At 50.0% G+C, this 24,270-nt stretch overlaps 1 protein-coding gene across 23 annotated transcripts in view; it reads right to left on the bottom strand.

Moving 5' to 3' along the window:
- The window catches only part of TBL1X (transducin beta like 1 X-linked), a 252,978-nt gene that overhangs the window by 212,192 nt on the left and 16,516 nt on the right, over positions 1-24,270 (bottom strand). For 2 of the 23 annotated variants that reach the window (XM_086387895.1, XM_086387908.1), the window contains 2 exons: positions 6,651-6,753; positions 963-1,029 (listed from right to left, as the gene is read on the bottom strand). The exons of 19 other annotated variants lie outside the window; for them this stretch is intronic. The gene's annotated coding sequence lies outside the window, so the exon portion shown is untranslated. Of the gene's footprint in view, positions 1-962; positions 1,030-6,650; positions 6,754-24,270 lie in introns of those variants that run through there. 2 more of the 23 variants (XM_086387897.1, XM_086387896.1) reach the window with 2 other exon arrangements.

Genomic DNA, 24,270 nt, shown 5'->3' with positions numbered 1-24,270 from the left:
CCCTGGTTTATGCGTCAAGCCTTTTTTTTTTCCTCTTTAATTATTTACTTGATGCACTGGGTCTTTACCAACTGAGCCACCAGAGAAGCCCATACACAGACCAGCAACAGTGGGTGGCTTTAAAAAAAAATTATTTACGTGGATGCAGCAGGTCTTTACCAACTGAGGCACCAGGAAAGCACACACACACACATGCACGCACACACACACACACACACGCACGCACGCGCACACACACACAGATCGGTGGCTCAGGTGGTAAAGAATCCGCCTGCAATGCAGGAGACCCAGGTTCCATCCCTGGGTTGGTGAAAGATCCCCTGGAGAAGGGAATGGCCACTCTCTCCAGTATTCTGGCCTGGAGAATCCCATGGACAGAGGTGCCTGGTAGGCTTACAGTCCATGGGGACTCACACAGAGTCAAACACGACTTAGCGACTAAACCACCACCTGGGTCTTAGTTGCAGCACATGGGACCTGACTGTACAATTCAGGTCCCCTGCACTGGGAGGGTGGAATCTCTCACCACAGGACCACCAGGGGAGTCCCAATCCATTGATTTTTTAAAACCCAAGCAGTGAGCTCAGCCTGTTAAACAGAAAGTCTTATCTAGAGTAGATAAGACTACTTATCTACTCTAGATAAGACTTTCTGATTCCAAGTACGGCCGGTGATTGCAGAGAAGGGCAGGCAGGAAGGAGAGACATCGCCAAGCTCTCTACACCAAGCTTACAGCCTCTCTTCTGAAGCAGTCTGAAAGCCTAATTCGTCTCCTGCATTAGCTTGCCCCAAAACGTCTGGCTTCCCTTGGGTCAGGACGCTTGGCTCTCTCACAAAACCAAGACCTTCATATTTGGTCATCCTTCGGTAAAGCTTTTAAAGAGAAATCATTTTCGAATCCGTCACTCTCAAAGTCTACACCCTCACCACCTTCCCATGTGTCTCACAAGAAATGTACCCACCTCTCCTTTTCCAAGGGAAAGAAATACAGCCCACATCCTGTATGTCAACTCCTGAACCTCTCACCTCCTGTTAAAAAAAAAAAAAGTACTAATTGCTCAGTTGTGTCCGACTCTTGCAACCCTGTGGACTGTAGCCCGCCAGGCTCCTCTGTCCATGGGATTCTCCAGGCAAGGACACTGGATTGGGTTGCCATGCCCTTCTTCAGGGGAATCTTCACAACCAAGGGATCGAATCCACATCTCCTGCGTTGCACGTGGATTCCTTCTGGTCCTAGCAGCCAGGGAAGCCTCACCTCCTGTTAGCGTCCACCCAATCACCCGGTCTTCCCCCACACTAAAACCGCTCTCTGCACATTAGCTTCCTTCCCAAAGGCTTTGGTGTGTGCTTTGTCGAGCTCAGTCGTGTCCCACTCTTTGCAACCCCATGGACTGTAGCCCGCTAGGCTACTCTCTGCCCATGGGGATTCTCCAGGCAATACTGGAGGGGGTTGCCGTTCCCTTCTGCAGGGAAATCTTTCCCCTACCCAGGGATCGAACCCAGGTCTCCAGCGTTGCAGGCAGACTCTTGACCTACTGAGCCACCAGGGAAGCCCAAAGGCTGTTGCACTTCTCTGCTGACCTTCAGGGCTGGACCTCCCAGAAGATGCACGCACCCAGCCACCTCCAGCCTCTCGCCCGTCACCCCGTTTCCAGTGACTGCTCCCCAATGCCGAAAACCACCCATGGCTTCTCACAGGGGGTTCCCAACCTCTAGGTGCTGAACCACCTCTGCAGGCCTGAGAGCCCCTGCTTCTCCGGCTGCTCCTTCCCACCTCTCTCGGCTCCCTGCGCTCCTGTGGACATGCTCCTTCACGGCTCTCCTCCCCAGACCTGCCCCACTGCATCGCTGCCTGCTCCCCCATCCCAGAGCTCCAGGGCACTTCACCCACTCTCTGCTGAGGCAATCGCCACATGGAAGTTTCAGGGCACCCGCAACAGCCTCTGCTACAGATGCAATGCAACCCCTCCACCACCTCACTGTCCAACTAAAGCACAGGGCCTCAGAGTCACACACTTGTTCATCTAGAACAGGAGACCCTTCTTAAAGGCTCTTCTGCTGCTGCTGCTAAGTCACTTCAGTCTGTGTGACCCCAGAGACGGCAGCCCACGAGGCCCCCCGTCCCTGGGATTCTCCAGACAAGAACACTAGAGTGGGTTGCCATTTCCTTCTCCAATGCATGAAAGTGAAAAGTGAAAGTGAAGTCGCTGAGTCTTGTCCGACTCTTAGAGACCCCATGGACTGCAGCCCACCAGGCTCCTCCGTCCATGGGATTTTCCAGGCAAGAGTGCTGGAGTGGGGTGCCATTGCCTTCTCCAAAGGCTCTTCTACTTCACGCTTAAAACAGCTGAGCATCCCAGTCCGACCTACTCCTGAGAGCACCGTGATCCGTCCCGTTCTGCACTCCTGCACACGTGTTCCAGCTCCTGGCACAGGAAGGGAAGGTGTGAACAGAGCATATTTAAAGGGACAAGAAATGGTAGGCAGGGGTGGGTCCAGGAAAAATAGAATAGCTGGCTCCACCAACCATCTCCCAAAGAACACCAAGGCCCCTGGGAGCCTCAGTTCCTACCCTGATACCTCCCAGGCCAAGGAGACCAAAGAGCCAGGTGCCCAGCTCTCCCTGAAGTTATTTGTAGACCTTGTCCGAGGAGCAGAGGAGAAAGCAGAGAAGTTTCCAGACTACGATTCTTCTAGCAGCTTTCAAAGTAGGTTAATAGTGAAAAAGATCCGGGCTGTGTGTGTGTGTGTCTGTGTCTGTCAATTGTTCAGGAGTGTCTGACTCTGTGACCCTGCGTACGACAGCCTGCCAGGCTCCTCTGTCCATGGGATTCTCCAGGCAAGAATACTGGAGTGGATCTTCCCGACCCAGGGATCGAACTGGCTTCTCCCGCAGTGCAGGCCGATTCTTTATCATCTGAGCCACCAGCGATACCCCCGGCTCCGTCACTGTTGCTGTTAAAGCCTCAACTTGACCCCTTCTGCAACGTCCCTCTCCGTGCCACTCCCAACCAGAAGAAGTGGATGCCTCCAGCACACGGCAATGAGGGCTGGAGAAATCTAGAAAGAAAACAGAAGAAATGGGAAGGAAAAAACAGAAGCCACCCAGGATACCGCAGCTAATGGGACACCCTGGCTTCGTACCATGCCCATCAACACAAGACAGGTTTAAAGAAGAAACCGGAAAGTAAAGTGGGCTCCAAATTACAGGTGTGATATCGTCCAAGGCTGCACTGGCTTCTCACTGAGAAAAGTTCTTGTAGCACGTTTGCATGCTAAGTTGGTTCAGTCAAGTCCAATTCTTTGCGACCCCATGGACTGTAGTCCGCCAGGCTCCCCTGTCCGTGGGATTTTCCAGGCAAGAATATTGGAGTGGGTTGCCATTTCCTCCTCCAGGGGATCTTCCTGACCCAGGGCTAGAACCCGGGTCTCTCAAATCTCCTGGCTTGTGCAGGTGGGTTCTTTACCACTAGCTCCACCTGGAAAACTCCAGCCTTCAGGAAAAACAACCCAGAAAAACAACAGTGGGTAACGGACTTCCCTGGTGGTACAGTGGTTAAGAATTCCACCTTCCAATCCAAAAGATAGACGATCCACCCCGATCGGGGAGCTAAAATCCCACATTGCCTGGAGGCCAAAAAAACCAAAACAGAAAACAGAAGCAATATTGTATCGAAGTCAATGAAGACTTAAAAAAATTCGTCCATATCAAAAAAAAAAAAAATGGGTAGAAAGGCAAGAAATGGGTCACCGCCATCAGTATGTTAAGCCAAGCCTTCCACGGAAGGTGCTAGAATGTAGTCAGCACCCAGGAAGAAGACTGCATGCCAAATCCTAGCTGTTCCACCTCCCAGCAGTGGGCCCTGCCTTTCAATTGCGTTCTGAGTACCAATGGTACTGGGCTGTCCCCCAGGACCTACAGCGAGCAGAACATCTTCCTCCGAGGAGAGGAGCTTCAGTTCAGTTCAGTCGCTCAGTTGTGTCTGACTCTCTGCGACCCCGTGGACTGCAGCACACCAGGCCTCCCCGTCCATCACCAACTCCCGGAGTTTGCTCAAACTCACGTCCATCGCGTCGGTGACGCCACCCAACCATCTCATCCTCTGGAGATGGGAGCTTAGCAGTGGTCTTTATCCACCAGCAACTCTGAGACGGGGATGAAGAGAAAGTAGGAGATTCTCTTTCTCTCCCAAAGAGAGACGAACAAAGGTCTCTTTAGGGGGAGTTTCTATTTGTTTGGTGGTGCCTGGTCTTAGCTGTTAAGCATGCAGGGTCTTTAGCCGCAGCATGCGTAATCTAGCTCCCTGGGCAGGAATCGAACCTGGGCCCGCCCTGCATTGGGAGGGCAGTCTTAGCCACTGGACACCAGAGAAGTTCTCACAAAGGTCTCTTCTTGATGACCCAACTTCCTCTCTTCTCCCACTGAGAGGGTAATGGGCTGGAAAGCCACGGGTCACCAAATGGAGGAAACAGGCTGCAAAGTGTCAGACAATTTTTTCTCTCTCTCCTAATCCACAGGAGGAAACACAGCACAGGTGTCAGACTTTTATTTTCCCCTTGCTCTACACAAAATTTAAAGGTTTCTTTTAAAACTCTGCATTGCCATGACACCCAATTCCACCTGAACCTCACTTTTCTCACACCTTGAGCTCACCAATGCATTTTTCTTAGGAAAATGTTTTCCTGAAGCTACGTTAATGAAGTCTGTATTTACCCTAGGCTCTGTGTTCAAGTCATTCGCCTAAGACTCAGAACCCATAATGGCTCAACAAACCAATGTTTTACTCATGGAAATGCCCCCTAAAGCGATGTTAATGAAACCATGCATTTGCTTGGAAACCTGCCTTTCTTCAATCGTTTTATGGCCCTGGATGACTCGCCTGGTGCCAATGTTATCTCAGAATGCATGTTGTGCGTGAGAGGCCTGGTGCCAGTCTCTGAATTTTGAGACATTTCCTTCCTCTAATTTAGCAGCTTGCTAACTTCTTGCTAAAAACCAGCAGGGTGCAGGAGGGGGGCACTCTTTCTGCCCACTTCTGGTGTCTATGTCAGAAGCTTTCTCCATCTCTTTTATACTTTACTAAAACTTTATTACACACAAGCTCTGAGCCATGAAGCCTCGTCACAGGCCCCAGAACGAATTCCTGTCCTTCGGAGGCCCAAGAATCGCGGCATCATTCACGGCTCCTAGCGACAACCTTTCACCACCAAGCTCAGGGGCACCCTGTACCCCTCTTTTTATGCACCGGCCCTGATCTGCTCTGATGAAGCCAGCACCCCATCCACTGCAACCCTGCCATATACATGGCTGACACAGCTGAATGTGGGCTTCCCTGGTGGCTCACAAAGCGAGGAATCTGCCTGCAATATGAGAAACCCGGGTTCCATCCCTGGGCCGGGAAGATCCCCTGGAGGAGGGCATGGCAACCCACTGCAGTATTCTTGCCTGGAAAATTCCACGGCCAGAGGAGCCTGGAGAGGCTACAGTCCACGAGATCACAAAGAGTCGGACAGGAGTGAGCGACTTTACACACACATGTGCACATACACCCAGTTTAATGCACTCTACCTTTCCTGGGACCATCACGTCTTAACTGGGACACAGTTTCATGTCAAACACGTGAGTCTCTAATTGTGGAATACCAGGTTCCCAAGTTTCTCACCTGGTAAAGAATCTGCCTGCAATGCGTGAGACGTGGGTTCGACCCCTGGGTCGGGAAGATCCCCTGGAAGAGGTCATGGTAACCCACTCCAGCATTCTTGCCTGGAGAATCCCCATGGACAGAGGAGCCTGGCAGGCTACAAGTCCACCGGGTGGCAAAGAGTCGGACAGGCAGGGATCCCACCGTTTCAGATCCCCTTTCAGGCTGGTTCTGAAAGGGCCAGAGAGTCAACACAGGAGGATTCCAGGGGCCCGAGGGAAACTCTCCCTTTGGAGGGAGAAGGCAACCAACCCCAGACGCTATCTGAACGAGCAGGGATGGCTGGGTTTCAGCAAAACTGGGAATTTCGTATCATTTTCATGTGTCACGGAACAGGAGGCTTTTTCCAGCCGTTTAAAAATACAAAACCATTCTGAGCTCGCAGGCTGTACCAAAACAGGTGGCAGGCCAAGTCTGGCCTCTGCCTTCAAGGAAGCCTGTCTCACGCTGCGGCTCAAGAGACGGTTTTTGGAACCGGACACCGTCCAATTTTTCCAGGGCTCCCATGCACCCAGCCCAGGCCTCCAGCTTCCCGGCCCGTGACCCCACCCCGAGTCCCGAGGTCCCTGTGGAATCCTGAGAGCAATCAGTGCCATGAACTCGGGGTGAATAAACCTCGGGCGGCTGAGAACCAGAACGCTGCCCTGCAGAGAGCATGGACCCTGAAGTCCCCATTCTGTCTTGGCGACGTGGCACATCACTACCCCCAGTTTGGTTGCCCTGCTTGCCAAACAAGGAAGAGCCTTTCCACGGATGTGGATGCCTCGTGGAGGCTCAGGGAGGACAGACATTCCCGCCTGCGGATAGCGGGCACCCAAAAAAACCACACGTCCATCACCGATGACGTTTATCCTTCCCTCCCCACCTTGGCCACACCACTAACTCCAGCCCCAAAGTCCAGGTTCAGGTGCCAAGCTGGGGACGTGACCCTGGCCACTGAGAACGCACCGGGTACCCGGGAATGAGGCTGGAGTCCACACAGCAGAGGTCAGAGGCGGGACAGGCTGCTCGGGTTGCAACACGCAGGAAGTCACACCAAGAAGTCCTCTGCCTGCAGATGAAACACGCAAAGGAGTGCTGGTTCCACTGGGGCAAAAGGTGGGGTGGTCCCTGCTCCCCGCAGCCTTGAGCCACTTCCTCACTCAGCAATTATAATCCCCAGCCTGCCTCTTCTGCCGTTCCACACTGCTGTGTTGAGTGCACAGCTGCTTACAAGGAAGACATGTGACTTATATGCTGCAACAAAATAGCAAAGGGTAACTCTTCAGGGACCTCCCTGGCTCCCCAGCACTGGACACTGCAATCTCCATGCAGGGGGCCTGGGTTTGATCCCTGCTCAGGAAACAAGATCCCGCAAGCTCTACCAACCCCCCAAGGAGAGCTCCAACCAACACCCCAATCAGGGAAAAAAAAAAAAACCAGACAGCTGTTTAGACAATGGTAGTACTCTTGCCTGGAAAATCCCATGGACGGAGGAGCCTGGTAGGCTGCATGCAGTCCATGGGGTCGCTAGGAGTCAGACACGACTGAGCAACTTCACTTTCACTTTTCACTTTCATGCACTGAAGGAAATGGCAAGCCACTCCAGTGTTCTTGCCTGGAGAATCCCAGGGACGGGGGAGCCTGGTGGGCTGCCGTCTATGGGGTCGCACAGAGTCGGACACGACTGAAGCAACTTAGCAGCAGCAGCAGACAACATTTCTTAGGAGACTACGTGCTAATGGTTTTTTAAACCTGACGGGGAATTTTTTTTTTTTCTTGTTTCTTTTCTTTTTTTTTTTTGACGGGTTGGAAACTGTGCCCGTCTCACTCGTTGTTTGGCCTGAGGTGCCAGTGGTGGAGTTCTCGGGCAGTTGACTGGAGCCGGGTCTTGGTGTTGAGATGGAGACCTCACTCTGATTACTATTCCTTGGGGCCTGGTGAGTGTGTTATTTCAGCATTTCAGACTCAGGGGCTCAGGACCGATCCCTGGCCCATGAACCATGATCCCACAAGCAGTGGGATTTCGGAGGGAATACAAAGAAAAAAAAAAAGATTAAAAAAAAAGAGAGATGAAAAACAAATAAAAATAACCAGAACAAAGAATAAAAAATAACAACCCCTGGTGGTCCCTGGGGCTGTCTTGTCTGCCCTCTACCCAAGTTCAGTTCAGTTCAGTTCAGTCGCTCGGTCGTATCTGACTCTTTGCGACCCCATGAATCGCAAGGCCCCCCACCAATGCCTGCTAAGTTCCTGGGGAGACACAAACTCCATGTCTTCCCTCACTCCCATCTCAGCTCCGTCGCCCCCGATGGTTAATTTCAGTCATTCCCTGATTAGCTTAAGCACGGGGCCAACTGTACAAAGCTTGTGGCAAAAATTGCTGAGTGTTAGGAAAATGAAATGACCACCTGGATGTGCTTTTTTTTTTAAAACAGAGCTCTGCTTATGAATGGAGAAATAGTTCACATGACTTCGAAGGATAAACTTGTAATCATTTCCAAGCGAGATTCACCGGGGAGCAAACCATAGAACTGGGGGTCACACACACAAGCACACATGTGTGTCAAGCACTTCTCCTCCACGGCAGGGAAAGGACCCACCCTGAATCTTCATCGGAAGGACTGATGCTGAAGCTGAAACTCCAATCCTCCGGCCACCTGATTCGAAGAACCGACTCACCGGAGAAGACCCTGATGCTGGGAAAGATGGAAGGCGGGAGGAGAAGGGGGCGACAGAGGATGAGATGGTTGGATGGCATCACCAACTCGACAGACGTGAGTTTGAGTAAGCTCCAGGAGTTGGTGAAGGACAGGGAAGCCTGGCATGCTGCGGTCCATGGGGTCACAAAGAGTCGGACACGACTACACGGAACTGAGCTGATATCAATTTCACGAAAGGTGATGAGGGTGACTTGAGGTACCCCTGTTTTCAGAATTTTTCCTACCCCTCAACATTCAGAAGGACGCTTTCCAAGTCTGCCCCTTTGACGTCTCCATCTTCATCTCTGTGTTGGAAGTGTGGGAAGCTTTGACTTCCCTCCCAGATGTGTATCTTGTTGTAAATGAAAGCAGCATGCCACGCTCTCTCCCCTCCCTAATCTCACGCTTTCTCTTGCTTGGCTGTCTGTTTGCTGGAAGACAGGAGTCAAAGGGGGCTGAGAAAAGGGAAAATGTACACACAGAGAAGATACCGCCCCACTTCCTCTGATAGCAGCCACTGTCTGCCCACTCACTGTGGACGCCCAGTTCCTAACTGGGGCTGGAGCGGAGATAACAGACCGGGACGTGTTTTCCGGAGCCGCAATCTCCGAATCTGCTCTCCCCAAACGCGAAGTCACACCCTGTCCTCACAGGTGGGGGGGCGGGGGGCGCCTCTGACCACCACACGTGATCACGGGACGGATGTTCAGGGCACAAAGTATGAAAGCGGTCCGGAATCTGTTTTAAAACAGCTCCTGTTGTTGAGTTGCTAAGTCGTGTCTGACTCTGGTCCCCGTGACTCTCCAGCGTCACAAAGGAGACCTAAGTACTTTCTGCCAAATGCACGATGAACGATCCCCCTACATAATGTGGCTGTCGTTCAGCCGCTCAGCCACGTCCACCTCTTTGCGAACCCATGGACTGCAGCATGCCAGGCTTCCCTGTCCATCACCCAACTCCCCGGGCTCGCTCAGACTCACATCCATGAGTCAGTGATGCCCTCTGACCGTCTCATCCTCTGCCACTCCCTTCTCCCTTTGCCTTCAATCTTTCCCAGCATCAGGGTCTTTTCCAAAATAGAGTTACTGAGATAGAAAGCACATACCAAGACAATTCACTCAGTGGAAGGTATGCAAGTGAAGAGCTTGCAGTAAATTCAGACTCGTGCAACAGCCAGCAGCTCAATCAAGAGAGCATTTCCAGGAACCCCAGTAGCAGTCCTCAACCCCATCCCTCGGCACTCACGAGCTGCGACACCCAGCTCCCCAGTCCCAGGCAACAGTCATCTCATCATCTCCTTTCTGCCCACCAGGCCCTTTCTGGTTCAGCCCGCAAGCCTCTGTACGAATCTGACAGCCTCCCCTGTGTCAGTGACCTTCCCGACCAATTTCCCAGTTTTATGATCACGTCTCAGGGGCTCAAGCCACAGCAGCAGCTCCTGCAAGTGCACTGGACATTCACACGCACTGGGGGCGGGGGGGCTTCTCGATGCCAGAGCGACAGCTACTGTCCTGAGCGAGCCCCTGAGTGGCTCGTCTGGGCTGCTCCCCCGGGTGTTGGGCGCACACAGGGTGGCTCTCGAGATAAGAGATGCTGTCCCACTCCTGCGACCCCACAGAGAGCCACGCATCTCACGGCTGTCTTGTGACTATCACCGACCAAGCCAAGAGGAGTGGGGGGCGGAGGGGGAGAAAACCATTCTACCACATTCCATGGGGTGGGAGAGGCATGTCCATTTTACGTATCAGTTTATTAATAGCATCTCCACTGTCCCAGCCAGACTCGTGGTAGACCATCATCCAAAAGGAAGAGAGGGAAGAAATTCCAAAGAGGGATCCTGATGGCGTGGAATAATAGCAAACCATCACCAAACGGGAACAGAAGAGGCTGTTCCATCCATTTACTGAAGAAGGGCCGTGGCAACTCATTAAGGACATGAAGCCAGACTCTGTGATTTCGGGTTGCAATAGACAAGCTGGGGGCGGCGCGGGCGGTTTCTCTTCCACACTGTGTTCACCCATGCCCCCGCCAGACCTGGAAACTAGCTTGTATTATCTGAGCATTGAAAACCAAAGGAGCACACCCCTGATGGGAGCTCAGGCACTGCACACATCTGGATTTTTAACCACTCAAAGCGACCTGTGCCTTCCGGGGTGGGCTGCCACCTGTCCCATCCACTTTGGCCGCCAAGAAAAGTCAAGGGAATCTTTTAACGGGTGCCTGTTTAAAAGCCCTAACTCATTCCATCCCCTTTTGTTCCATTTATCCTCCACTCAAGGATTGAGAGACGAGATATTACGAATGTTTATCTTTAAAAACGTGTAACTCACCAATGAGTGCAAGCAGAAACCGGTGCGCTCCCAGCAGGGACCGTGGACAAAGTGACTACGTTATGCCATGCCGATTTCCTGCTTTGGCTGTTGGTCTGAAGTTATGTAACAAGGGCACCATTGGAGGAGGCGGTACACAGGACCTCTCGGCACTATTTCTGGAACTTGCTGTGGTTTATAACCAACCAAAGTAAATCATCTTAAATGAAAATTCTCTAAATAATTTCTTTTTTAATCTAGTAGCCTCTCTTACTGATGCTCTGAGGAACTAAAAACTGGGGGCTAACCAAAGGGTGCAAACAAGCCCTCAGAAGGTCTTTCAAGTCAATACAAACTCACTGCCACAGACACAGGCAGTGAACCAGGAGGAAAAAAAAAGATCTCTTCCTGTAACTAGGAAGAAAAAAAAGTTCTCCTATTGCATGAAAATGTAATATCCTGCAAGTACTAATCAACAATCTGAAAATGAAATTAAGAAGACATCATTCACAAAAGCATCAAAAAGAATACAGCCAAAACTCCCAAACAGAAAGCGCAAAAAAGTATCATCTTTACAGCTCCACCTCCACTGAGACTGGCTTTCCACAGTCCTGACTCATGCTCACGGTCAGGGTCTGCAGGAGTTAACGGAGGCCTTCCATCAGCATCGAAAGCTTCGCCGGTGAGGCCAGGACCGCATCCAGTTGTTTGAGTGCATGATATTAAAAATGATCGATCAACAAGCAGCAGAGACCCAGCCAATTAATCACCCATCTAGTCTCGCAATCAAATATGTATTAACCAAAAAGGCAGCCCGGCATTCACAGCCAGGCTCCGCTGTTCTCGCGTTGCAACATAAACAATTCAGAGAACGCTAACGTCAGAGAGGGACCCGAGTCCTGAAAATGTGGAAACCTGAATCGTTGACAGTCTTTCTAGCACTCTGTGACTGAGATGTCCCACGGATCCCTCGACGCCAACAAGTCAACACACAGGTCTCAACAACGGCTTTGTGCAGTCCTTGTACACGACTGACTGAAGGACTCTGTACCTAGGAATGCACGGTAAGGGCAAATTCCTTGTAAAGAATGAGTCTCGGCACAGAAATGGCCAACGGGCACGAGAAAAGATGCTCAACGCGGCTGATCGCTAACATCAGAGAAATGCCGCGTCCAAACCACAACGAGGGACCACCTCATACCTGTCAGAATGCCCATCATCAGAAACTCTACAAATAATACAAGCCGAAAAGGGTACGGAGAAAAGGGAACTCTCGCACACCGTCAGTGGGAATGTAAATTGGCACAGCCGCCACGAAGGCTCTTCATTAAAAAAAAAAAAAAAAACACTAAAAACAAGAGTTGCCATATGGACCCTGCAATCCCACTCCTGGGTATAGACCCAGAGAAAACTAAGATTTAGAAAAGATACATGCATCCCTATGTTCACAGCAGCACGAGCCACGATACCCAAGACAGGGAGACAACATAAAAGTCCACTGAGGGAGGAATGGATAAGGAAGACAGGGTACATATTATACACAGTGGAATACTACTCAGCCGTGAAAAAGGGTGGAGTGATGCCGTCTGCAGCTACATGGATGGACGCAGAGACAATCACACTAAGTCAGAAAGAGACAGGCGAACCTCACGTGGTATCACTTAGAGGCGGACTCTAAAATATGACACAAAGCAACTTCATCTACGAAACAGACTCAAGACCGAAGAAAACAGGCCTGCGGTTGCCAAGATGGGAGGGTGGTCCAAACAGGCCTTCAATTATACCACGTCCGGCTGGCTAGATAAGAAAGGCTCTCAGATCTCACTCTAAGACAAGCCCTCCAGGATGCAAACTGCTGGAAGGTGGGTCCTTTTCCCGGTTCCTGTTCAAGGCAGTTGGGTCATTAATAACTTCCAGGGAACAGAACTAGCATAGAGCATTCCCTAAAAGGTAACAAGAGAACATCCCAAAGACCGAGTGCTGGCCACCAGGTTTCACCACACGTTAACTTTTACCTCTGCAAGTGCCAAAGCAGCTGCTGCTGCTGCTGCTAAGTCGCTTCAGTCGTGTCCAACTCTGTGCGACCCCATAGAGAGCAGCCTACCAGGCTCGTCCGTCTATGGGATTTTCCAGGCAAGAGTACTGGAGTGGGGTGCCCTTGCCTTCTCCTGTGACAAAGCTAGACTCCCCCCATAATTCCAGTAACTCAAACTACAGGCTGTAAAGAGTTCCCCTTCTAAAAAAAATAATTATTTGGCTGTATTAGGTCTTAGTGTGGCTCTCGGGACCTTCGTTTTGGTCTGAAACGAAGCCTTTCAGGGGCTGAAGCCAAGTCCCTTGCATTGCAAGGCACATGCTTAACCACAGGACCGCCCGGGCAGGTCAGTGTGAACAGTCTTGAAGATGGAGCAACTGTACTGTGAGCTGGGACCTTCGGAGAGCATGGAGCGCAAGGGCCCGGCAGACAGAAGAAATAGGATGATTCGTTTATTTCCCTGGGGCCAGTGAGTGGTGACATGGGCGGTTACTGAGAGCATTAGGCCTAAAACTCAGTAAGCAGCTCCCATTTAAGGGTCCTTCCAGGTGAACATCAGTCGTGATATTGTCCAGTCGCTCAGCCATTGTCCGACTCCTTGAGTCCCCATGGACCGCAGCAAGCCAGGCCTCCTTGTCCATCACCAGCTCCCGGAGTTTACTCAAACTCATGTCCATCGAGTCGATGATGCCATTCACCCATCTCATGCTCTGTTGTCCCCTTCTTCTCTTGCCTTCAATCTTTCCCAGCATCAGGGTCTCTTCCAATGAGTCAGCTCTTCTGATCAGATGGCCAAATTACTGGAGTTTCAGCTTCAGCATCAGCCCTTCCAAAGAAACATGCAGGGTTGATTTCCTTCAGGACTGTGGTTTGATCTCCTTGCAGGACTCTCAAAAGTCTTGGTATCGCAAAAATGAAAAAAAAATCATTATAATCTCCAGTTACATGGCTCTCCTTTGATTTCATCCAGCAAATCTTGGATAAGGTCAGAAACTTGCCTTGGCTCAAATAACCCCAGTTTCCCAACGGGAGAATCCACCTTATTTCTGAAAGTATTTGCTTCCTATGTGCCTGCTTCTGCATGTGGACAGGAAGGGAAGAATTTACCCCGTGAGAAGTCAAAGCTTCCAGGAAGATCAGGGTGCAACCCTCCTCTGACAAATGACCCAGTCATCAAAGGAACACAGGGACTGCTCATCTGATGATGCCAGCTCTGTAGAACACCACGAGGCAAGCGGAGGAACATCACCTCCATCGACCATCAAGAGTTCCTAGAGAGTGTTCTGGAGATCTGAACGGAGACACTGCCCCGTGGCTCCGACAAGACGGCTAGAAGTAAATGACCCCTGGGATCTCCCTCATCACTCTGAGTCACAGGTCACACACCCAGCCCGCTGGCAAAGGTTTGCCGGCTGTCCTCGAAAGCACATCTCCTCACATGTTCCCTGCACTCCAGGCGGTTTCATCAGACTGTCCCTCTCTCCCCTTTACGCACTCTCTCACACACACGCACACACAGCCACATCCATCCCCAGTCTCAACAACTTTCTCTTCTCCGTGGGTCAGATGGCAAAGAACCTGCCTGCCACCGTGGGAGACCCGGGTTCGATCCCCTGGGCCGGGAAGACGCCCTGGAGAAGGGAAGTGGCAACCCCACTCCAGTATTCTGGCCTGGAGAATCCCACGGATGGACAGAGGAGCCTGGTGGGGCTACAGTACCTGGGATAGCAGAGTTGGAAAGGACTGCGGGGCTAACACTTCCACTGCACGCTCGAGAGACGATCACACGAACTGTCTTCTGCTCTTGGGACAGGACTCGGGGGCTCAGATCGCCTTGATGCAGGCGTGGCAAACAGAAAGGGAAGGTCTGTTCCCTCCTAAGGGCAATTTGTTCAGGACGAGTAACATCCCGGGTGCCTCTTCCAGGGAAGTCAGGTCGGACAGGGTGGTTGGTTTCCTAAGAAGCAGAGACTCCTCAAAGTCACAGAGAACAGAGCAGAGGAGGCGGGGAGAGGGGACGTGGGTCACACAAGCATCAAAGGTGCACACTTCCAGCCGTAAAGTCAGTCCTGGGGCTGCCCTGGTGGGCCAGTGGCTGCGACTCTGCACTTCCAATGCTGGGGGCCCCGAGTTCAACTGCTGGGGCAGGGGGACTAAGACCCCCTAAGGCCGTCAAGAAGCGCGGAATACCAAATGCTAATACGAAGACCAAGCACAGCCAAGTGAATAATAAATCCTGGGGATTCGACGCAATACATGATTCCAGTTAATAACGCTGGAGTCTGTGTCTGAACACTGCTAAGAGAACAAATCTTAAAAGTTCTCATTGTGAGAAAAAAACAAATACATGACTCTGTGAACACTGGAGTCCGTATGTAAACACTACTAAGAGAATAAATCTTAAAAGTTCTCACTATGAGAAAAAAAGTAAATAAGTGTGGTGATGGTTTACTGAACCCACTGCAATCTTTGCATGTTTACATACATCAAATCGTTATGTCGCACACCTTAAGCTCATACAATGTGCGTTTAGTCACTGAGTCGTGTCCGACTCTTTCGTGGACTGTAGCCCGCCAGGAGCCTCTGTCCACGGGAACTCTCCAGAGAAGACTGAAGTGGGTTGCCATTTCCTTCTCCAGGGGATCTTCCCAAGTCAGGGATCGAACCTAGGTCTCCCACATTGCAGGTAGATTCTTTACCAGCTGAGCCACCAGGGAAGCCCAGATACAAGATTACATATCAAATTACACCTCACTTTTTACAAACGAAAATTAAAAAAGGACAGCTGGGGACACCCCGGTGGCCGGTGGTGAAGAATCTGCCTGACAATGCAGGGGACGCGGGTCAGGCTCCCTGGTTTGCCAAGAGCCCCCGTGAGATGAGTCACAACTACAGAGCCTGCGCTACACTTAAAGAAATCCGGTGTGGAGCAATGAACAGCCTATGTAGTACACAATGAACACCCAGCACAGTCAAAAAATTAAAAAAAAGAAATAAGGACAGCTGAAGGCTGGAACTGTCTCTGTGGGTTCTGACCCTCTCCTCATTGCCCAAGTCAGGAAATGTCATGCCTCACACGGGGAATCAGGAAGAACACACAGTCTTCCTCTTAAAACTACCATCCCAAAGACACATTCAACAAGAACCAGTGCAATGAAATATCACTCGACCGAGAAAAAAAAAAAAAAGAAAGTTTTCCACAACAAAGTTCTTTTTTTTAACTTGCTGGTAGCCCCAAACAGTGATGCCTGACTCAGGATCACCGTGACGATTGCAAATTCGAGGAGACTCAGCACCTTCAGAGGCAAATGCTTCCCCAGCTGGCTTCTTGGAAGAACTCTTTCATCGGCCCGGTGTGCAAGGCACGTGCGATCCAGGGAGACATCGACTCACTCTCTGTCCTCTGCTTGTCCTGCCAGCAAGCCACATAACCCGATTTCATTTCATTTTTTTTTCACACCTCCAACGCTTCAATCACCAAAATAAAACAACACCTGCGTAGGAGAAGCAATGAGGCTGTCAGCCTCTCCCTTCCTCAAATGGGGTCCAAGGCTCCTTTTTGCCACTTAGCACCTGAATATCAACAGGCAAACCCCTGAGCCCCCAAAGACTCGAACCGGAATCGACAGCAAGATATAAAAGGCTGGTCTGGTACATGAGCCTTAACCACAAGACACAATGCGCATTTCAACGGACACGGCTAGCAACTGACATTACCAACCATATGCTCGACGTGCTGCACACCAGAAAGCAATCCCAAAAGGCATGATCTTTGCTGTCAAGGACTTGCAATCTCACTGCCAAGGAAAAAGAGAACACACGCGTAAGAGAAAACAGTTGGCAAAAGGCCACTTGGAGGGGAAAAAAAAAATTAAGTTCATAATGGAAATCTAATAAAAAACAGATTTTTCAACACCAAATAAATGGTCCATGTATTAGATAGACTGGGCAGCAGAAAAAGAAAGAAATGTAATAAAACTGAAAGGATGAATGCAGTACGAAAGCAGTAAGAATAGTAAGTCCCAGAAATCACAGAGACCCAGTCAAGATCTTCAGGTTTCCACTTGCCTGCATACAGCCTTGTCTGAGACTATTAAACGACCCCCTTTGCCTGGGGTGGGCTTTATGTCTTTATGTGGAAAGGACTGCCAACCGCCGTTCCCAGTGCTGACTATACTGCAAGGCACGGTGCTGCAACCGCCAAGTGCACGAGAGTCACCTGGAAATTGCGTTTGTGCAGGGCGGAGGAGGCTGGTGGGCTGCAGTCCGTGGGGTCGCGGAGAGTCAGACACGACTGAGCGACTTCCCTTTCACTTTTCACTTTCATGCATTGGAGAAGGAAATGGCAACCCACTCCAGTGTTCTTGCCTGGAAAATCCCAGGGATGGGGAAGCCTGGTGGGCTGCCGTCAATGGGGTCGCACAGAGTCGGACACGACTGAAGCCAACTTAGCAGCAGCAGGGTTCTTCAGGCTGGGCACGTGTAGACCCCAGGCCAGGTAACTCCTTGTGGGGGGTTAACTCGTGCATTCTTAGGGGATGAGCACTATCCGTGACGTCTGCCCATGAGATCCCCTGAAGTCTCCAAACCTTGCTGAATGTCCCTAATGGAAGTGGGTGGTGGAGACATGATTGCTCACCTCTACCCCATCACCCCACCGCCAACCACCCCATCCCCAGTTAAGACTCAACCTTCAGAGAACTAAGATCATGGCATTCGGTCCCATCACTTCACGGCAAATAGTTGGGGAAACAGTGGAAACAACTGAGAGACTTTATTTTTGGGGGGCTCCAAAAATCACTGCAGATGGTGACCGCAGCCATGAAATTAAAAGACGCTTACTCCTTGGAAGAAAATCTATGACCAACCTAGACAGCATACTAAAAAGCAGAGACATAACTTTGCCAACAAAGTCCGTCTACTCAAAGCTACAGTTTTTCCAGTAGTCATGTATGGATGTGAGAGTTGGACTATAAAGAAAGGTGAGCGCCAAAGAATGGATGCTTTTGAAATGTGGTGTTGGAGAAGACTCTTGAGAGTCCCTTGTACTGCAAGGAGATCCAATTAGTCCATCCTAAAGGAAACCAGTCCTGAATATTCACTGGAAGAACTGATGTTGAAGCTGAAACTCCAATACTTTGGCCACCTAATGCGAAGAACGGACTAACTAGAAAAGACCCTGATGCTGGGAAAGATTGAAGGCGGGAGGAGGAGTGACAGAGGATGAGATGGTTGGATGGCATCACTGACTCAATGGACATGAGTCTGAGTAAACTCCGGGAGTAGGTGATGGACAGGGAGGCCTGGCCTGTTGCAGTCCATGGGGTTGCAAAGAGTCAGACATGACTAAGCGACTGAACTGAACGGAAAGACTGTCAATGGAGTAAGAATAACAGTCTCTCTGAGAGTCCCATGCCGTAATACCTGGGCTCTATGACAACACGACTGTGTGTGGCAAAAAGGACTTTGGAGAAGCACTGAAGTTAAAGATCTTGGGCGGCGGGGGCACGTGAGCCCCGCACTAAGTGAGCACTCTCTCCAGGCTGCAGTTGGGAGACATGTGACCACGGAAGAGTGATCAGAGAGGTGGTGCGCTGTGGGCTTTGAATACAAGGAAGGGGCCCTGAGCCAAGGAACACAGGGGGCCTCTAGAAGCTGGAGAAGGCAAGGAGTGCATTCTTCCCAAAAGCCTCTGGAAAAGCACGTGGCCCTCCTCGACACACTTGAGACTCATCTCGAACTTGTGACCTCTGGAAGCATAAGATGATAAAGTTGAGTTGTTCAAGCCAGGAAGTCTAGGGTCATTTGTCCCAAGAGTGCCAGGAGACTAGCACAGTCAATTACAAGATCAACTGAGAAAATACACGACCTTCAGCTCCTGGTAGCTCAGTTGGTATAGAATCTGCCTGCGATGTGGGAGACCCTGGTTCGATTTCCTGGGTCGGGAAGATCCCCTGAAGAAGGGATAGGGTACCCACTCCAGTATTCTTGGGCTTCTCTGGTGGCTGAGCTGGTAAAGAATCCGCCTGCAATGTGGGAGACATGAGTTCGATTAAGGCTACCCACTCCAGTATTCTGACCTGGAGAATTCCATGGACTGTATAGTCCACAGGGTTGCAGAGAGTCAGACTCGACTGAGCGACTTTCACTTCACTTTAGTTCCTAAGAGTAAGCCCTTTGTTAGAGATACAGACACTCTAGAAAGTTACGCCCATGGATAGTTTGAGAAAAAAATCAGCCTCCAGATTCTCCCACCTGACCCCAGAGTGGAAATTCTGGCCCCTCACAGAAAGTTTACAAATTCTTTAAAGCAACAACTCTGCCGCTCTCTTTCAGTCTAAGCCGGCACTGTGGCTTCGGGGAGCCCTCAGAAACCACCTAGCTGGTTGGAACCCGTGACCCCAGAGCAGGTTCACACCAGCCTCGTGGTAAATGCAGGCTTCCAATGTCTTGGCAGGGACTCTGTAAAACTCCACCCAAAAACGCAGCACAGAAGAAGGGTATATGAATGCATGTGTGCGCGCAATCTAGAAGGATGCTACCGATGATCCTATTTGCAGGGCAAAAACGGAGGGGCAAAAACAGAGGACAGACTTGGGGGACACAGCAGGGGAAAGAGAGGGTGGGGCGAATTGAGAGAGACACACTGACACAAATGCACGACCATGTGTAAACAGCTAACGGGAAGCTACTATACAGCACAAGGCGCTCAGCTCAGTGTTGTGGGAAGACCTAGAGGCCTGGGATGTGGGACAGGGAAGGAGGTTCCAGTTCAGTTCAGTCGCTCAGTCGTGTCTGACTCTTTGCGACCCCATGAATTGCAGCACGCCAGGCCTCCGTGTCCATCACCATCTCCCACAGTTCACTCAAAGCCACGTCCAACAAGTCAGTGATGCCATCCGGCCATCTCATCCTCTGTCGTCCCCTTCTCCTCCTGCCCCCAATCCCTCCCAGCATCAGTCTTTTCCAATGAAGTCAACTCTTCGCATGAAGTGGCCAAAGTACCGGAGTTTCAGCTTTAGCATCAGTCCTTCCAAAGAAATCCCAGGGCTGATCTCCTTCAGAATGGACTGGCTGGATCTCCTTGCAGTCCAAGGGACTCTCAAGAGTCTTCTCCAACACCACAGTTCAAAAGCATCAATTCTTCGGCGCTCAGCTTTCTTCAAAGTCCAACTCTCACATCCATACATGACTGCTGGAAAAACCATAGCCTTGACTAGATGGACCTTTGTTGGCAAAGTAATGTCTCTGTTTTTCAATATGCTATCTAGGTTGGTCATAACTTTCCTTCCAAGGAGCAAGTGTCTTTTAATTTCATGGCTGCAATCACCATCTGCAGTGATTTTGGAGCCCCAAAAAATAAAGTCTGACACTGTTTCCACTGTTTCCCCATCTGCTGCTGCTAAGTCACTTCAGTCGTGTCCGACTCTGTGTGACCCCATAGACGGCAGCCCACTAGGCTCCCCCGTCCCCAGGATTCTCCAGGCAAGAACACTGGAGTGGGTTGTTTCCCCATCTATTTCCCATGAAGTGATGGGACAAGATGCCATGATCTTAGTTTTCTGAATGTTGAGCTTTAAGCCAACTTTTTCACTCTACTCTTTCCCTTTCATCAAGAGGCTTTTTAGTTCCTCTTCACTTTCTGCCATAAGGGTGGTGCCATCTGCATATCTGAGGTTATTGATATTCCTCCCAGCAATCTTGATTCCAGCTTGTGCTTCTTCCAGCTTGGCCTTTCTCATGATGTACTCTGCATATAAATTAAATAAGCAGGGTGACAGTATACAGCCTTGACGTACTCCTTTTCCTATTTGGAACCAGTCTGTTGTTCCATGTCCAGTTCTAACTGTTGCTTCCTGACCTGCCTCTTGAGAAACCTATATGCAGGTCAGGAAGCAACAGTTAGAACTGGACATGGAACAACAGAGGTCCCAGAGGGCGGGGATATATGTAAACTTGTGTCTGATTCACGATGATGTACCACACAGTATTGTAGAACAATCGTCCTCCCACTAAAAAAAAAAAAAAGTACACACACACACACACACACACACATAAAATCTCTCGCAAACCACTGAAACTGAAAAAAGACGGTCAGCAGGTGCAGCTTGAATTGAACACAACTGTTTTCCTCCACCCATCTTTAGGGGAAGAGATGGAATAAACAAAGAGAGAAAGCAGGTTATGGTTTCCGCCAGAGTGGAAGCTGACCTGGAAAGGGTTTTGTAAACATTCCTCACTGCTGAAGCAGTCTGCATCTCAGCATCATCTCAGAGGGGCCGGAGGAGCCGTTGATCCAGTCCTATATGCTGTGTCCACCCGAATTCCCCACCACCACCCTCAAGCCCTACTCCATCACCCGGAGACACCACGAAAGGCTCACCAAGAAGCTGGGACAAGAAGCTGATACATGACGCAAAGTGAAAAAGGCTAGGTAGCAAAGGCTGCGTACTGCATCATCCCACTGATAGGAAGTTTCCAGAACAGGCCGATGCACAGAGACAGAGACCACACCTGGTGGCTGCCAGGGACTGGGTGGAGAGGGGGACACGGAGAGATGCTTCATGCACGTGGGGTTTTCTCTGGACTGACAAAAATGCTCTTGAACTCAAACAGCGGTGATGGCTGCACAACTTCATAAAAATATCAGGAAAGCAGCGAGTTATACACTTTGAATGAGACACGTGCATGGTAGGTGAGTTCTATCTCAATGCTGCTGGTGCTGCTGCTGCTAAGTTGCTTCAGTCGTGTCCGACTCTGTGCGACCCCATGGACGGCAGCCCACCAGGCTTCCCCATCCCTGGGATTCTCCAGGCAAGAACACTGGAGTGGATTGCCATTTCCTTCTCCAATGCGTGAAAGTGAAAAGTAAAAGTGAAGTCACTCAGTCGTGTCTATCTCAATAGAGTTGTCATATTTAAAAAGAAATAATAAAAATTAAAAAAGAGAAGAAGGAAGAAGAAACAACCCAGAGGATATTAGCCAATGATTACGAGACACTGCAAACTTAAAAAAAAAAAATTAACCATCCTAAGGAGGTGAGTTTACTTAACAAGCCTGGAATCCTGCATACGGACTGAATCCACCAGACTGAATCCACCGTCAAGGTTCTGAAACGCACGAGCAGAGGTCAGTAACTGTGACCCGAGGTGGCTTATGGAAAGGACTAGGGCGCCAAGTGGGAAAACCTGGGGTTCGTGATCAAGTGCAGGGAGATGAATGTGCAAAAAACAACAGTTCTCAGTCCAACGAATCACTGGAAAAGACCCCGATCGATGGGAAAGACAGAAGGCAAGAGGAGAAAGAGGTGACAGAGGACGAGATGGTTGGACAGCATCACCGACTCGATGGACCTGAGTTTGAGTGAACTCAGCCTGGCGTGCTGCAGTCCACGGGGTCGCAAAGAGGTGGACACGACTGAGTGACTGAACAGCAAAGTTTTGAGTCCCCTCAACAACCCTGCTGCAGAAAACCAACGTGGTCTTAAATGGGATTTAGAGCTCTGTGTTAACTGAATCACCGCAAGCAGCCATGGACAGTCACCCAAAGGCAAAGCAAACACGGACGGCAAGCGCGAACAAAGCCCGCAGAGGCAATGACAAGCCCAACCTGAACCTACAATGTGCCCAACTCAGTTCTAGGAACGACCCAACAAGCCAACTGCCCGAAGCCAGCAGTGTGTACAGAGAGAAATTTCACTCTGACGAACATCTGGGCCATCAGAGACCCATACAGAAAACACACATTTGCGATCCAAATATAGAACATTCCATGGAAAAGCAAACACCACAGGAAATTCAAGGAGGTTGAACATTTACTTATAGACAGCAAACAATGAATCAAATGCAAAACTTCCCTTAAAGCAAACGCCACCCAGCCAAATGGGACCCGAGCTGACCTCTTCCTCTTGGGCCAGGAACTGACGAAATTAAACTTCACGAGGGACAGCTGCTTCTGTGGACCATTTCAGGTTTAAATATGAACTGGGAAGTCGTGAAAACAGACAGTCTCTGGTTTTATTCAACTAACTTCTCTGAAAACACATACAGGATGATCAAAAAGAAAAAAACACAAGGCAATTAGAACCTATTAACGATTGGGTAGATACGAGCTGTACGGAGAGAAAAAAGAAACACTTCCATGAGCTAATCTTATTCTATATTTAGTTTGAATATACTAACGTAATTAACCGGGGTTATATAATGTTGCTAAATTCAGATTCCCAATCGTAAAGCTTCACATACAATTATTTGAACTGCAATGGATTTTTCTTTCTGCGGGAAAATGAAAATAGTTCATTTTCATAACCCACGCGTCCCTAGAAGTAACGGCCTTCCTTGATAGAAATTTCGTGGATGGTAATTCACAACACTACAGATGTGTTTACATCTTCCCTCAAAGGTTAGCATTATCTAGATATTCCACATACTGCTGGCTCTTACCATTTGTCGCTTCTATTTCTCTATATTCCTGCTTCCCACACCTGTGACTGTAATGCCCCGGGAGTATACATAGATAGATCCTGGGCTTCCCTGGTGGCGCAGTATTATAAACACTCTGTCTGCCAATGCAGGAAACTCAGGTTCAATTCCTGGGTGGGGAAGATCCCCTGGAGGAGGGCATGGCAACCCACTCCAGTATTCTTGCCTGGAAAATTGCATGGACAGAGGAGCCTGGCGGGCTGTGGTCCATGGGATCGCAAAGAATCGGACACGGCTTAGGGACAAGCACATACACACAGATCTCTGCACTTCATGGGGACCTGCGGCCCACGTTTAGGAAATAAAAACAACTTTTGTACCCGTTTCTTCGAGGAATCTAAGGTTATGGTTATTCTCCGATACATCTCTGAATATTATTTAGCATAACTGGGCTCACAAATAACCAAACAAATAATTATTAGAGAGTTATCAACAACAACAACAGAAAAAAGAATCCTTTCCAAAGCTGAAGCGATTTATCGGTGCTGAGCTGACCTGTCTACAACAAGACGTTGGGTCGCCGGGACTTCCCTGACTGTCCAGTGGTTGAGAATCCACCTTCCAATGCAGGGGACAAGGGGTTCAATCCCTGGTCAGGGAAGTAAGCTCCCACACCCTGTGGAGCAACAAAACCCGTGTGCCACAGCTAGAGTGCCTGGGGATCACAACGAACACCCCTCCTGCTGAAACTAAGACCCCTCCTGGGGGAGGGTCAGGATGCGGGCAAGGCTTAAGGCATCCAGTTAAAAGCAAAATACTTTGCGTCAATATCTCTCACCTCTTAGATGATCAGGGACGGGGCAGACAAGAGTACATTCCCAAAGACTTTCATCAAATCACATTTGTTACAGGAGCTTCAAGCACTGATCTCTGGAGAGCAGAGACAAAGGGGCATAATATAGATATCAAAAATTCTACTTCCCGGGATTTCCCCGGAGGTCTACTGGCTGAGATTCCAAGCTTTCAGTGCCAAGGGCCTGCATTCTATTCCTGGTTAGGGGGGTTAAGATCCTGCAAGATACAAGGTTCAATTAAAAAAAAAAAAAAGGACAAAAAAAGTCT

Source organism: Bos grunniens, chromosome X (assembly GCF_055505025.1).
Source record: "Bos grunniens cultivar Pamir isolate PY7600 chromosome X, Bosgru_T2T1.0, whole genome shotgun sequence".
NCBI classification, from domain to species: Eukaryota; Metazoa; Chordata; class Mammalia; order Artiodactyla; family Bovidae; genus Bos; species Bos grunniens.
The sequence above is the reverse complement of the archived record's forward strand: the minus strand, read 5'-3'. Positions and strand labels throughout refer to the sequence as shown.